Source organism: Ahaetulla prasina, chromosome 1 (genome assembly GCF_028640845.1).
Source record: "Ahaetulla prasina isolate Xishuangbanna chromosome 1, ASM2864084v1, whole genome shotgun sequence".
Taxonomy (NCBI): Eukaryota; Metazoa; Chordata; class Lepidosauria; order Squamata; family Colubridae; genus Ahaetulla; species Ahaetulla prasina.
The window spans coordinates 228963100-228975185 of record NC_080539.1 but is presented as its reverse complement, the minus strand read 5'-3'; positions in this window follow the sequence as shown (position 1 = coordinate 228975185).

The window sequence follows — 12086 nt, the reverse complement described above, 5'->3', positions numbered from 1 at the left end:
GTCACATAACCACCTAGCCACGCCCACACAGCCAGTCATTAGGCAGATCATATTAGTGGTCCGTGGGATTTAAAATTATGAATTTAGTGATCCCTGAGGTCCGAAAGGTTGGTGACCCCTGCTTTATATAATCAGAAGTGAGGTCTTGGTGTCTTTTCTCTATCCAGCCCTTCCAATTTTGCCAGGTCTCAAGTCTTTTAGAATTGGAACATAGGTTGTAGATGCAAAGTGGAAGACAGGGATCCTATGTTCTGTGTTATAGCATTCAGAAAAAAATGACAAAATGGGTATTCTCAAGAACAGTTGATGGGGCATAGAAGACATGCCTTTTCCAATGGTTGACCCACCTTATAGAACATTCTTCTTCTGGAGATCCGGATGGCACTGACCTTGCCGGCTTTTCATAAGGCCTTAAATATCCAGTTCCGTGCCCAAGCTTGGGACCCCAGGTATCTGCAGGGGGCTGGTTGTGTTAATGATTGGGTTATTGTTTCTTGGCTACTTGTATTTTAATTTTTGTAGTGTTTGCTATTGCTTTTATTCTATTTTAGTTCTATTTGCTGCCCAGAATGATTCTTTGAGATGTATGGCCATATAAATTGGATAAATAAATAAATGAAAATATTTAGTAATTCCATGCATTGACTTTGTGGTTCTCTGTTTCTTTGTTCTTTTAATATAAATCATTCCAAAAGAGGGGGGGAGTTAAAATAATTGCTGGATCTCAAAGTCTTCTGGGACTGGGATGTAGATTGTAGATGCAAAGTGGAAGACAGTGATTCCATGTTCTATGTTATATAACTGTCATCATCATCATAACCTTTAATGATGATTAATAAGTGGAACGATTATTTAATGAGCAATTAATCAGTGGAACAACTTGCCTGCAGAAGTTGTAAGTCCTCCAACACTGAAAATTTTTAAGAAAATGTTGGATAACCATCTGTCTGAGATGGTGTAGGGTTTCCTGCCTGGGCAGGAGGTTGGACTAGAAGACCTCCAAGGTCCCTTCCAACTCTGTTGTTATTATTATTATTATCTCATCATCACCTTCATACCTCCTGCAACCATGGGCTTGTCCATAAAAATGCTACTTATTCTAGTTCTAAGACATTCCTGCTTTACATTTATTGATTTGGCTAATTGTCTTCTCAGTTGAACAAAAGGTTATCTATGTTTTCATGTCAGGCCTGAATTTTTTCCCCTAGAATACTGCCAAATATAGTGGTTACTAGGGATGGTATTCACTTATCTTCGTTACCAGTTTGCAAATGTGAGTGAGCGTGCTTGCTCGCTTTGCTCACACGCACCACCTTCACACATGCACAGAGCGTCAAAAATGGGACGTGATGACATCCAAATGGTTGGGCGGAGCCTCCCGCAGCCACCGCTACCCGTTTGCCCAAACCAGATAGAAGCAGCTGAATACCACCACTGGTGGTTACAGGTTGAAGCACAAGGCCATACATATGAACTGGGCTTATGTACGTTACTAAGGTATAGATTGCCAAAATCAAAGTGACATTATTATGGCTTAGTGTGAAGGAGATTCCAAGGTGATCTTTATCTACCAGTAGCCTCTATTCCCTTCACATCACTTTTAATCAAGCCATAGGCTATTTCATTGCACATTGATTATATCTTGATAGCTGAATGCCATCATATGTGTATACTGTAAGCTAGTGTTTAAGTTTTTCTTTCATTTGTTTATTTTAAACTATGCCTGCTAGTTAATGACTACATGACCTCTTTCTTGACATCAGTTTTAAAAACAGTACCTTGTGTATAATCTTGAGACGGGATTGATTACAAAGATGAGACATCCCAGTACTTTTATGACACTTCAAGACAGATGCTGAACGATCCCCCCATAGTTTATCATGAATCATAAGGATGTGGGAATGATGACTTCATCATTGATTTTGAAATGATGAATCCAGTTTCCAAATTTAAATTGTGGATGGGAACATTCTTCATTGCTCAAAATGTTTGGTACCATCAGTCCATCAGAAAACCTATCAATAATTTGAAAGCATGAATAATTGTACTATCTTTATTTATGTACAAGATTTATAATACACTGACTTCAGATGCTTCTATGCTAAATCCAGTTTTTGCCTTTATGGATCTGTTATCCTGTTCATATATTTTCAATGGTTGGACTCACATGAGCTTCATTCATTAGAGTGTACTAATTGGTGCTCAGTACTCCACAGGTCCCTGCCCACTACCTCATTAAGGGTCCCAAATTTGTGGGACTGCTGCATTATCAGGACTCTAGATCAATAGAGCCATGGTGGCGCAATTATTACAATGCAGTATTGCAGGCAAACTCTGCCCACAGCCAGGAGTTTGATCCTGACCAGCTCAAGGTTGACTGAGCCTTCCACTCTTCCGAGGTCAATAAAATGAGGACCCAGATTGTTGGGGGCAATATGCTGATTCTGTAAACTGCTTAAAGAGGGCTGTGAAGCACTATGAAGCAGTATATTGCTATTGCTATTGCTATTGCTACTAGGCACTATTTTTTAAGTACTTGTTTAGCAAACTCTAAGAGGTAGACAGAAGGAACCAGATTAATAGCTCTTATTTCTGCTATGCACAGTATGTACAGTACAGTACATGTACAATACGTAAGGAGCTGATAATCAGCTTTGAATAATAAATCCTATAAGACATATATCAGATTTATACATAGCGTAAAAAGTTGTAGGAAAAGAGCAAACTTCCTGCAAAATTTGACAGTGTTGTCCAAACAATAAGAAAAAAAAATGCACTGAAGACATGTAAGAAAATAATAAAAGATGCAAAAAGAGACTCTGAAAGTCATATAACTCATAATTTTAAGAGCAACTGTAAAAGAAACCTTAAAGTAGATGAGAAATAGAAAACTAGTTTAAGGAAGTTGTTGATCACTTAGATGACAAGGAATCAAAGATATTATTGCTAAAGGTACATACTATTCCTTTCCTGTTCTCCCTGTAAGTTTTCTTTGGACATTGTATGGAAATAAAATGTGCACTTAGACCATTCTCATTCAGCCATTTCTTTTTCAAATACTTTATTAATACAAAAAAAGTGCATGGGTGATGTGGGCTTATACCCTTTTACTTGGTGTTTCTTTAATATATTCAGATGATCTCATTTAACTGCAAAACAGCCTCATTAAGGGAATGCCAAAGCATAACTAGGGAGTCCTTGTCCTAGTTTAACTAAATCAACCCATTCAGTTGTATACAATACATGTAGATACAGAAGGTGTCACATACTCAAATGAACCCTATTAATCTTCCTCTCCTCTGCTCCTTCAAGCACCGGCTCTTAATACAATTTTTAGAATTCATTTTCCTAGCTGCTTGTGTGAGGTGAAAGATACATTACTCAGATGCATCATACATTTCACCTCCTGGGACTCCCTTGGCTGAGTAAAGCCCTTGCAGCTTTGCTTAGTCATCTATTAAAGTTGACTAATAAAGGGAGGACTTAATGTATAGTGGAATATTGCATATTACGCAGCATTCAGTTTAGGCACAAAAGATTAACCCTTCAGGCAGTGGTGGGATTCAAATATTTTAACAACCAGTTCTCTGCCCTAATGATTTCTTCCAACAACCAGTTCAGCAAACTGCTCAGAAAGTTAATAACCGGTTCTCCCAAAGTGGTGCGAACTGCCTTCAGGGTATCTTTTAAAAGATTCCACCTTTCAACCTGCCTTCGCTTGGATTAGAAGCAAACCATTTGCTGGGTGTGTTCAGGAGTTCTCTCAGCAACGTGAATATAGAGAAATCGTAATAAATCAATAGGGAGCTTGTTCCTGGTTATTGGATCTCTTTTTTTCTGCGGGCCTACCCTATCTTTTTTTTTATATTGTTTATATAAAAACGTTTTAGCGCTTTATTGATAAAAGAGAGTCAATGTGGCGTAGCAGTTGAGAAGCTGGACTAGGCCTAGGGAGCCTCAGGTTCAAGTCACAGCAGCTCATCAGGTGACTCTGAGGTCTTTGAAAGACTTTGAGCCATTCTTGTTCTATTCAGAGAACAGGGATGGTAAGGAACTGAGGCAAGACAGGTTTCCAAATAAGCCTTTATTTGGCTTAATAGCTAACAGTAAACAGAGCAACTCTGGAACCAGCAACGAAAACTTCTGTCTGACAGCTCTTTATATAGCAACTGTCAGACGGTTCATCCAATCACGGGGCTGTATTCTCCCGCTGAAAGGCTGACACAATTCAGCCAATGGGGGAGGAGCTTCTTCACCAGCATACACATGGATCAGTGGCGTAGCCACAAGGGCACAACACTTCTTGTTCAGCCCAACCTACAAAAGAGAGTGGTTGTTGTAGGGAAAATCTGAAGGAAGTGCTGCATGGCTAAAGAAGAGCAAGATATAAATTGAACAACATCATTCCCCCGCCAACAAATAAATACTATTCTATGATTGTATTTCTTAGTCACCATCCCACAGGGTTACCATATCTGAGCTTCAGCTATCTAAATGGCTACTAAATGGCAAATAAAGAGAGACAGAATGCCTAGGTCTTAGTTGCTACCCATTTCCCATCTTAATTCTTGAACTTAAGTATCATAGCCATGCTATCCCATCTTTTTTTCTTTTCTTTTTTTTTGATGGAGCCATGTTTCCCAGCTTTCTGCTTCATAAAAGACTGCTTTCAGATTCATAAAAGACCAAATTGGGAGCCCTAGTAAAATCATAGGTGTACACAGTGTTATGATGTTATGCTAACCAATACTGTCTTTTCTTAGAAGGAAGACTTCCCTTTTCTTCAGGAAATTCAGCCATGAACATGTCTCCAAAGATTTAGTATGGATTTTAGGGATTGGTGCATCAATACATTTATTTATTTATTTATTTATTTATTTATTTATTTATTTATTTTATTTTGTCACAACATCATACAAAAAGATTATATAGTATATAAACATATAAACATATATAGGAAGAAGAAAAGAAAAACAATAGGACAGGAACGGTAGGCACATTTGTGCGCTTATGCACGCCCCTTATGGTCCTCTTAGGAATGGGGTGAGGTCAATAGTAGAAAGTTGTGTGTGGATTTCGTTTATTATTTCTCCAAGAAAGACAAATGATTCATCTTTTACTTCTAAGATAGTCTGAAAGAAACCCTAACCTTAATCCTCTAAAACGCATTAAAATGGCATTTTACCTAATATTCCTTTTTAAGAATATGAATATGTGTCTATACATACATGCCTGTGTGTTCACAGAAGATATATTTGAGGGGCCCAGAACAATTTAATAGGTCCCAACACATTTTTGGAAGCTAGGCCTCATTTGCCTGCAATAGGCCCTCTTGAACATCAGTTCTTGGTTGGCTCCTTTGCAACGGTTATTATGACTGTATCTAGTAACTTTGGGAGCCTGATAGTGAGAAGCCAATAAATCCTAACTAAATAAAATATTTATGCACAGTACAACAGATCTCCTGATTTATATCCAGCTTATCCGAGACTCCGCAGGATGTGAATTCATATTATGCCTGCACAGTAAGACTCTCCTTGACTGTAGCCTCAAATATTTGAGGATAGCAAATATCTCACGTATTCCTGAGGCAATCTGGTTAAGGGAGGGAAATAATAAACTACAGCTGAAGCTCTATTCCCAAGGGATGTATTCTATACCCCTTGCTCAGCCATAATTCCTCTTCCTCATATAATATTGATGCAAGTCGGAGTAAACGGCTGAATAAGACAATGTGGTTTATTGTACCTTTCCAACAAAGAAACGTGATAGATCAGGCTGCTCTCTAAACCACTCTAGTCTAAAATGTGTTTGCTTTGTTCTTTTGGAGCATGAAAAAAAAATGTCCACTTCAATTTTCTTGTTACACTTGGGTTTTTTCTTTATCATCTATTTATTACCTGAGTTACTTTCATGTAAAAATATTCTTTTTTTCTTGCTTCCAGGCCCTCTGTCCAACATGCGTGCTCCTATCTTCAGAATGGCACTGAAAGTTGAATAGATTACAATGATATTTATTCCAGTGATATCCTTCCTTCCTTCCTTCCTTCCTTCCTTCCTTCCTTCCTTCCTTCCTTCCTTCCTTCCTTCCTTTCTCATCCTACACAGAACTTGTGTGTAGCCCTGCAGAAACTGCTCCTCTTGTTTGCTTCTTTGCAATAGCTGCCTAGGCAGTAGAACAGACTGCCTATTACTCCCTGGTCTTTTTTTATAATAGCAAAAGGACAGAACCAGGTGCAGCATTTCCCTGCCCTCAGTAAAGATAGCATCAGCGTTATGCTCACGAATCAGGCAGCCAGCTTAGTTTTGGGCAATTTGCCACCTCACATGTAGCAGTGAGGAGAATTCTTGCTTTCTTAGTAGCTTGGCATTCAGAAAGTGACTCCGACAATAAATAGTGATACTCTTATGTAATTAAAAAAAATCCCACTTATCTTGAAATGCTTAGTGATTAATTTTCTGGCTGTTTCTAATGGAAGAAAATCATTTTGAACCGCTCTGCATATTAATGATCAACGTTTTTAGTATCATCGCTTATTTGTAGAGCTAATGGGGAGAAAAATATTACTTCTGTTTCAATGGCTAATTTCTCTTTAAAAATAAAAATGTTATGGTCTCTAATTGGCAGAACAGCTGCCAAAGGCTAATAAACTATTCATTATTTTTTCACCAGGCTAAATATTGTTAAGTGTGGATGCCATGTTGTTTAATTTCAGGCAAAGATGCATATGCTATAGGGCCAGACTATTGCACAGATATAGTGTCCCAGCCCAAAGGGAGACCTTCTCCTTCTACCATCATCCCCATTCCAGGCCTTATTGGTAGCTGAATCTTATTTCAGGCCTACAAGGGGGGCAGTTTCTCCAGTATGAGAATGGTAGGAACACCCAGTGGCAGGAGCATCCAAGGCAGAATATGATAGATAGATAGATAGATAGATAGATAGATAGATAGATAGATAGATAGATAGATAGATAGATAGATAGATAGATAGATAGTTGAGAGAGACGGAGAGACAGAGAGAGATTCAGAAGGACCATTCTTATTTTCTAATTAATGCTTATTATGTTTTGCCATTCCCAAAAAATCCACTCAACAAATGTGGTAATCTATGCCCAATGTTTAGCAGTACATGAATGTTTCAACATGGGAAGAAAAAGACCTTGGTCCATATCAAGAGGACAATCTCATGGGTACTCAATGTCTGTTTTCTCTATTGTTTCGCAATGTGCCTTTCAGTACAGCAACAGCCCAAGATCTTCATAGAAGAGCCTTTCAAACTTACAGGAGCTTTACAATACAATATCCATTTACTGCAAACATATTTTTTCTCAGTGCTACAAGGATATTGCAGTCTCTCGATATTTAAGTTGCAGTAACACTTGTTACTGCAGCCAGCTGCCAAAATAAGGCAGCCATTTGGGACAAAGTCTTACTGAGACACACAGAGACTATTTTTGTGATGGTATCAAGAGAAGATTTGAGGAAAGGAATAGAGGAAAAGGGAGGGAGGGAGGGAGGGAGGAGATTGAGAGATCTCTTGCAAGAAGAGAAAATATGTGTCCTTCATGAAAAAATATTGGAAGACAAGTTGATCTCCCAGCAGAATGAATGATTCATGGGTATAAGAAAAGAGACTATGGTAACTCCTTGCAATAGGGTGAAAATAATTATAGTGGCAGAATATAACAAAGTATGTGAAGTTACAATAATGGAAAGTATAAAAAAGTATAAAAGTATGATGAAATGGTGGCATGAAACTGACTATAGGTGAGAAAAAATACGAATGAGAGCATCTTGTGAGAAAGGAAGATATTCTAAGTTGAAGTAAAGCAAAGCATAAAAAAGTTGCAAAAACATGAACTCAGAAATATAATCATAATAATTTATTTTTGTCGAGTACGTATCAGATAATATACATAAGTATAAGCATGAATTGAATACATAAAATGAATACAATTAAAGGGAACATTAGGACAGGGACGGTAGGCACGCTGGTGCTCTTACGCACACCCCTTACAGACAAATCAACAATCCAGATTTTAAAAAGCAGAAAAAGTTTAAAAACTGAGCACTTTTTACTAATTTAAAAGTCATTTAGGGAAAAAGACTTCTCTTTTAATGTACAGATTTGAGTAGAAAGGTGCAGATATTTGAATGTGAGTGGTTGCTGATCATAAAAGTAGGGAAAATGGTAAGTTGATAAGACATTCTGAAAACTATTGTACTGAATGTATTGTTGTTCATTTTTATGAATTTATACTGCAAGCAAAGTGCAGCTGTTAAAACTAGAAGGCAAAACAACTGAAGTTCAAATATTATTTGAAGTGCAACCAGAGTTTATATTATTACCCTGGTTATTTAATATGCACACTGAAGCTATTTTAACAGTCGTTAAAAGAATATTGAGAAGAAATAATAATAATAATAATAATAATAATAATAATAATAATAACAACAACAACAACAACAACAACAACAACAACAACTACAACAACTAGTGATCTGTGATACAAAATCCAGCATAGTTATCTCGTTTGCTGTGTATACTGTCATTTTGTATAACAACAACAACAACAACAACAACAACAACAACAGCTTAACAAAATAGATGATAGGTCCATTAGCAAATAACAAGCAAGGTTTACAAACTTTACTTAATCAAGTGTATCAATGAAGCAAATCTGAATTAAACATAAATCAGAAGACGACAAACCGGTAGGGAAGGTAAATGAATTTCACCCCAGATGGAAGACTGAGCCAACCTTCAGCCTGGTGAGATTTGAACTGCCAAATTGCAGGCAACTGAAGTAGCCTGCAGTACTGCATTCTAACCACTGCGCCACCGCGCTCTTAACATTGTTTATCAATAAACTAGAAAAAAAACTTGTCTGGCTATGTGTCTGGTCTGGTCTACCTGCTCATCAGAAGACTACTTCAAATGTGGATTTATACAAAAGAAGTACTTAAAATATATGGAATGAAATGGTCCTCTAAAAAAACGGTAAAGATATGAAAATTGCAAATACCATCAAGAAAATGAAACTAATATTTATGATACATGATGCACACAACAAGAACTTTCAATTATTTCAATTAAATTTATAAGAGAGATCCAAGGAAAAGTTATGTATGGATGATGCATTTGTCGGCTGACAAATCTATACATAAAAGTTCAGCAAAAAATGCAATATAAATTACTAATAGACTAATAACTAATAATAAAGAACAAACTGTACCATTCTCAGGAAGCAGCAGTAAAAGGAGATAAAAAGGGAAGAACTATACAAATAAAGTGAATGGAATTAAAAATAAAAGTGAATAAATTATTTTGAATGAATATGAATTGTGGGAATGTGGGCGATATTGACACTGACTTCTCTACCAATTCAATTCCACCAATATTCAAGGGACTGATGTATTCCCAAACAGCTGATACTCCAAAGAAACTGCCCTCTAAATATAACAAAGCCCAGCCAAGTAATAAAGAAACCCACTCTACAAATGTGACTTGTATGAAAGCTGCATTGCTGCACCCAACAATGGGAAGAATGCTGTTAATGTCCCCCGGACAAAAGAAAAACTAGCAAGAGTTAATGTTACATTGGAAATAGTTTGTCATGTATACCTTATCTGGCATTTGCAGAATCCTGAGTACAAGAAGTGACAATTAACAACATTTGGGAAGTGCAGTGGGGCTTTCTGTTTGAAAGGGATATGGAGATTTTTTGCTCATCATCGATCAATGTATCAATGAACATTTATTGTATATGTGTACATTAAAGAGAAAACATAAGAAATACACTTAGTGTTTTAGTCATCTAGAGAAGGCGTCGCCAACCTTTCGGACCTCAGGGACCACTAAATTCATAATTTTAAATTCCGCGGACCACTAATACGATCTGCCTAATGACTGGGTGGGTGGGCGTGGTTAAGTGGTCATTTAACTGGGTGAGTATGGCCAACTCAATGTCACTCATGTTGAGGGGTGTCTTGCTGGTTTCTACTCGCCCCTCCCCTCCCAGCCACTCCTTGCCTCCCCGCCCAGGCTCCTTAGGGCCCCAAGAGGAAGCAGTTGTTAGAGCTAAGCAGCCACCACAAGAAAGAATTGGCAAAACAGCTGGCTCAGTTCAAACTGGATCTGACTGAGAAGGAGGCTCAGCAGAAGCACCTCACTGAGGACTAGGAGCATAGGCTTTCGGAGCAGAAGGAAGACCTGCGGGAGTGTAAGGCCAGGTACTGGTGCCTGGAGGCTCAGCGGGCTGAGATGGTCAGCCAGTTCCAGGCCATGATGCAGTCCCATTGGAATAAAGCCAGAGATGGGTTTCAGCAGGTTCTGACCGGTTCTGGAAAACCTGTAGTGGAAATTTTGAGTAGTTTGGAGAACCAATAAATACCACGTCTGACTGGCCCTGCCCCCCTCTATTCTCTGCCTCCCGAGGACCAGCTGATCAGGAGGAAGTGGGGATTTTACAGTAACCTTCCCCTGGAGTGGGGAGGGAATGGAGATTTTACAGTATCCTTTGACTGCCCCGCCCACCAAGCCACACCCCCAGAACCAGTAGTAAACATTTTTGAAACCCACCACTGAACAACGCCCTCCGGCTCTTTACCACCAGTGGTGCTTCCCTCCAGCCTTCACCCAAAGCCCTGCACCAGGAGGCTGAGGCAGACCCCAAGTTGGAATTTCTACCCCACTCTGACCTGCACAAAAAGACCCCAAAAGGGGAGACTCTCTACGGCAACACAAATGTTCATAGCATGGCCCAGGGGCCGTAGTTTGAGCACCCCTGATTTAGTGCGATATAAAAAAAGTAAATAATTTTTCTGTGGACCACCAAAATTTTCTCGTGGACCACCAATGGTCCACAGATCACCACTTGGTAACCACTGATGTAGAGAATAAATGCAATTTCAAGGACAAATCAAGTACAGGTAGTCCCCAACTTACAACTAAGCCCAAAATTTCTTTGCTAAGTGAGACATTTGCTGAGTTTTGCCCCATTTTGACATTTCTTGCCACAGTTGTTAAATGAACCACTGCAGTTAAGTTAGTAACACGGTTGCTAAGTGAATCTGGCTTCCCCATTGATTTGCTTGTCAGAAGGTCGCAAAGTGTGATCAACTGACCCCGGGACACTGCAACCGTCATAAATATGAGTCAGTGTCCAAATACCTGAAATTTGATCGTGACCATTGGGATGTTGCAATGGTCATAAGCATGAAAAATGGTCGTAAGTCACTTTTTTCAGTGTCGTTATAACTGAACGATCACTAAATGAACTTCTGTAAGTTGAGGACTACTTGTGTATCAAAGAAAAATGAATGGGTCAAGATGATAACTAAGCAAGTCATAGCTGGATAGAATAATGAGGTCTACAAATGAGAGGCGAGACATTTAAAGAATTGCAGTGTGTGAAGCAGAAGCAAGAACAGCTTTCAAAGAGAAAGGAATAACAGCATTGGCATATGTTAAAATAAGCTGTATTTTCTAATTTTTGTTGCATTGTGTCTGAATTTTTTTCTTTTTCTGTGTTTTCCACAAGGTGGCTTACATGAAAGTGAAGAGTGTAATGTGTGTTGTCGGATTTATGTGGCCACCCACCCCCGCCTCCAAAGTTAGTTAATCTAAAGTTACTCTGGGTCCAAGAAATTAAAAAAATAATTAAAACAATTCATAAACCTGTAAAACAATATAGGTAAAATAATCTATGAAGATATTTACATACAGTATAACCATAGTAAGGGTCCCAGCCAGTGTTTTGCTCATTCTGAATAATCTGAAGGTTGGTGAAATGTTGTGGCCAATACAATATAGTTCTTCTGATGCTGTTATACAATCAAATGATCATTATTTATAGCAGGAGCGTCATGCATCATGTACGCCAAGACAGCTGCTGTAGTTTTTATCACAAAAGGTTTCCATACTTCATGTTTAGCAGCAGTATCAACAACAGGATCAACTGCGTTATACAGCATATTAGTTTTATCATGTGAGCTCATCATTCATTTATGAGGAAAAATGATGCCTGGCTTAACAGTATAGTCAAAAGGCTACAAATAGCCAAGTGTGCCTTTTTTTTTCC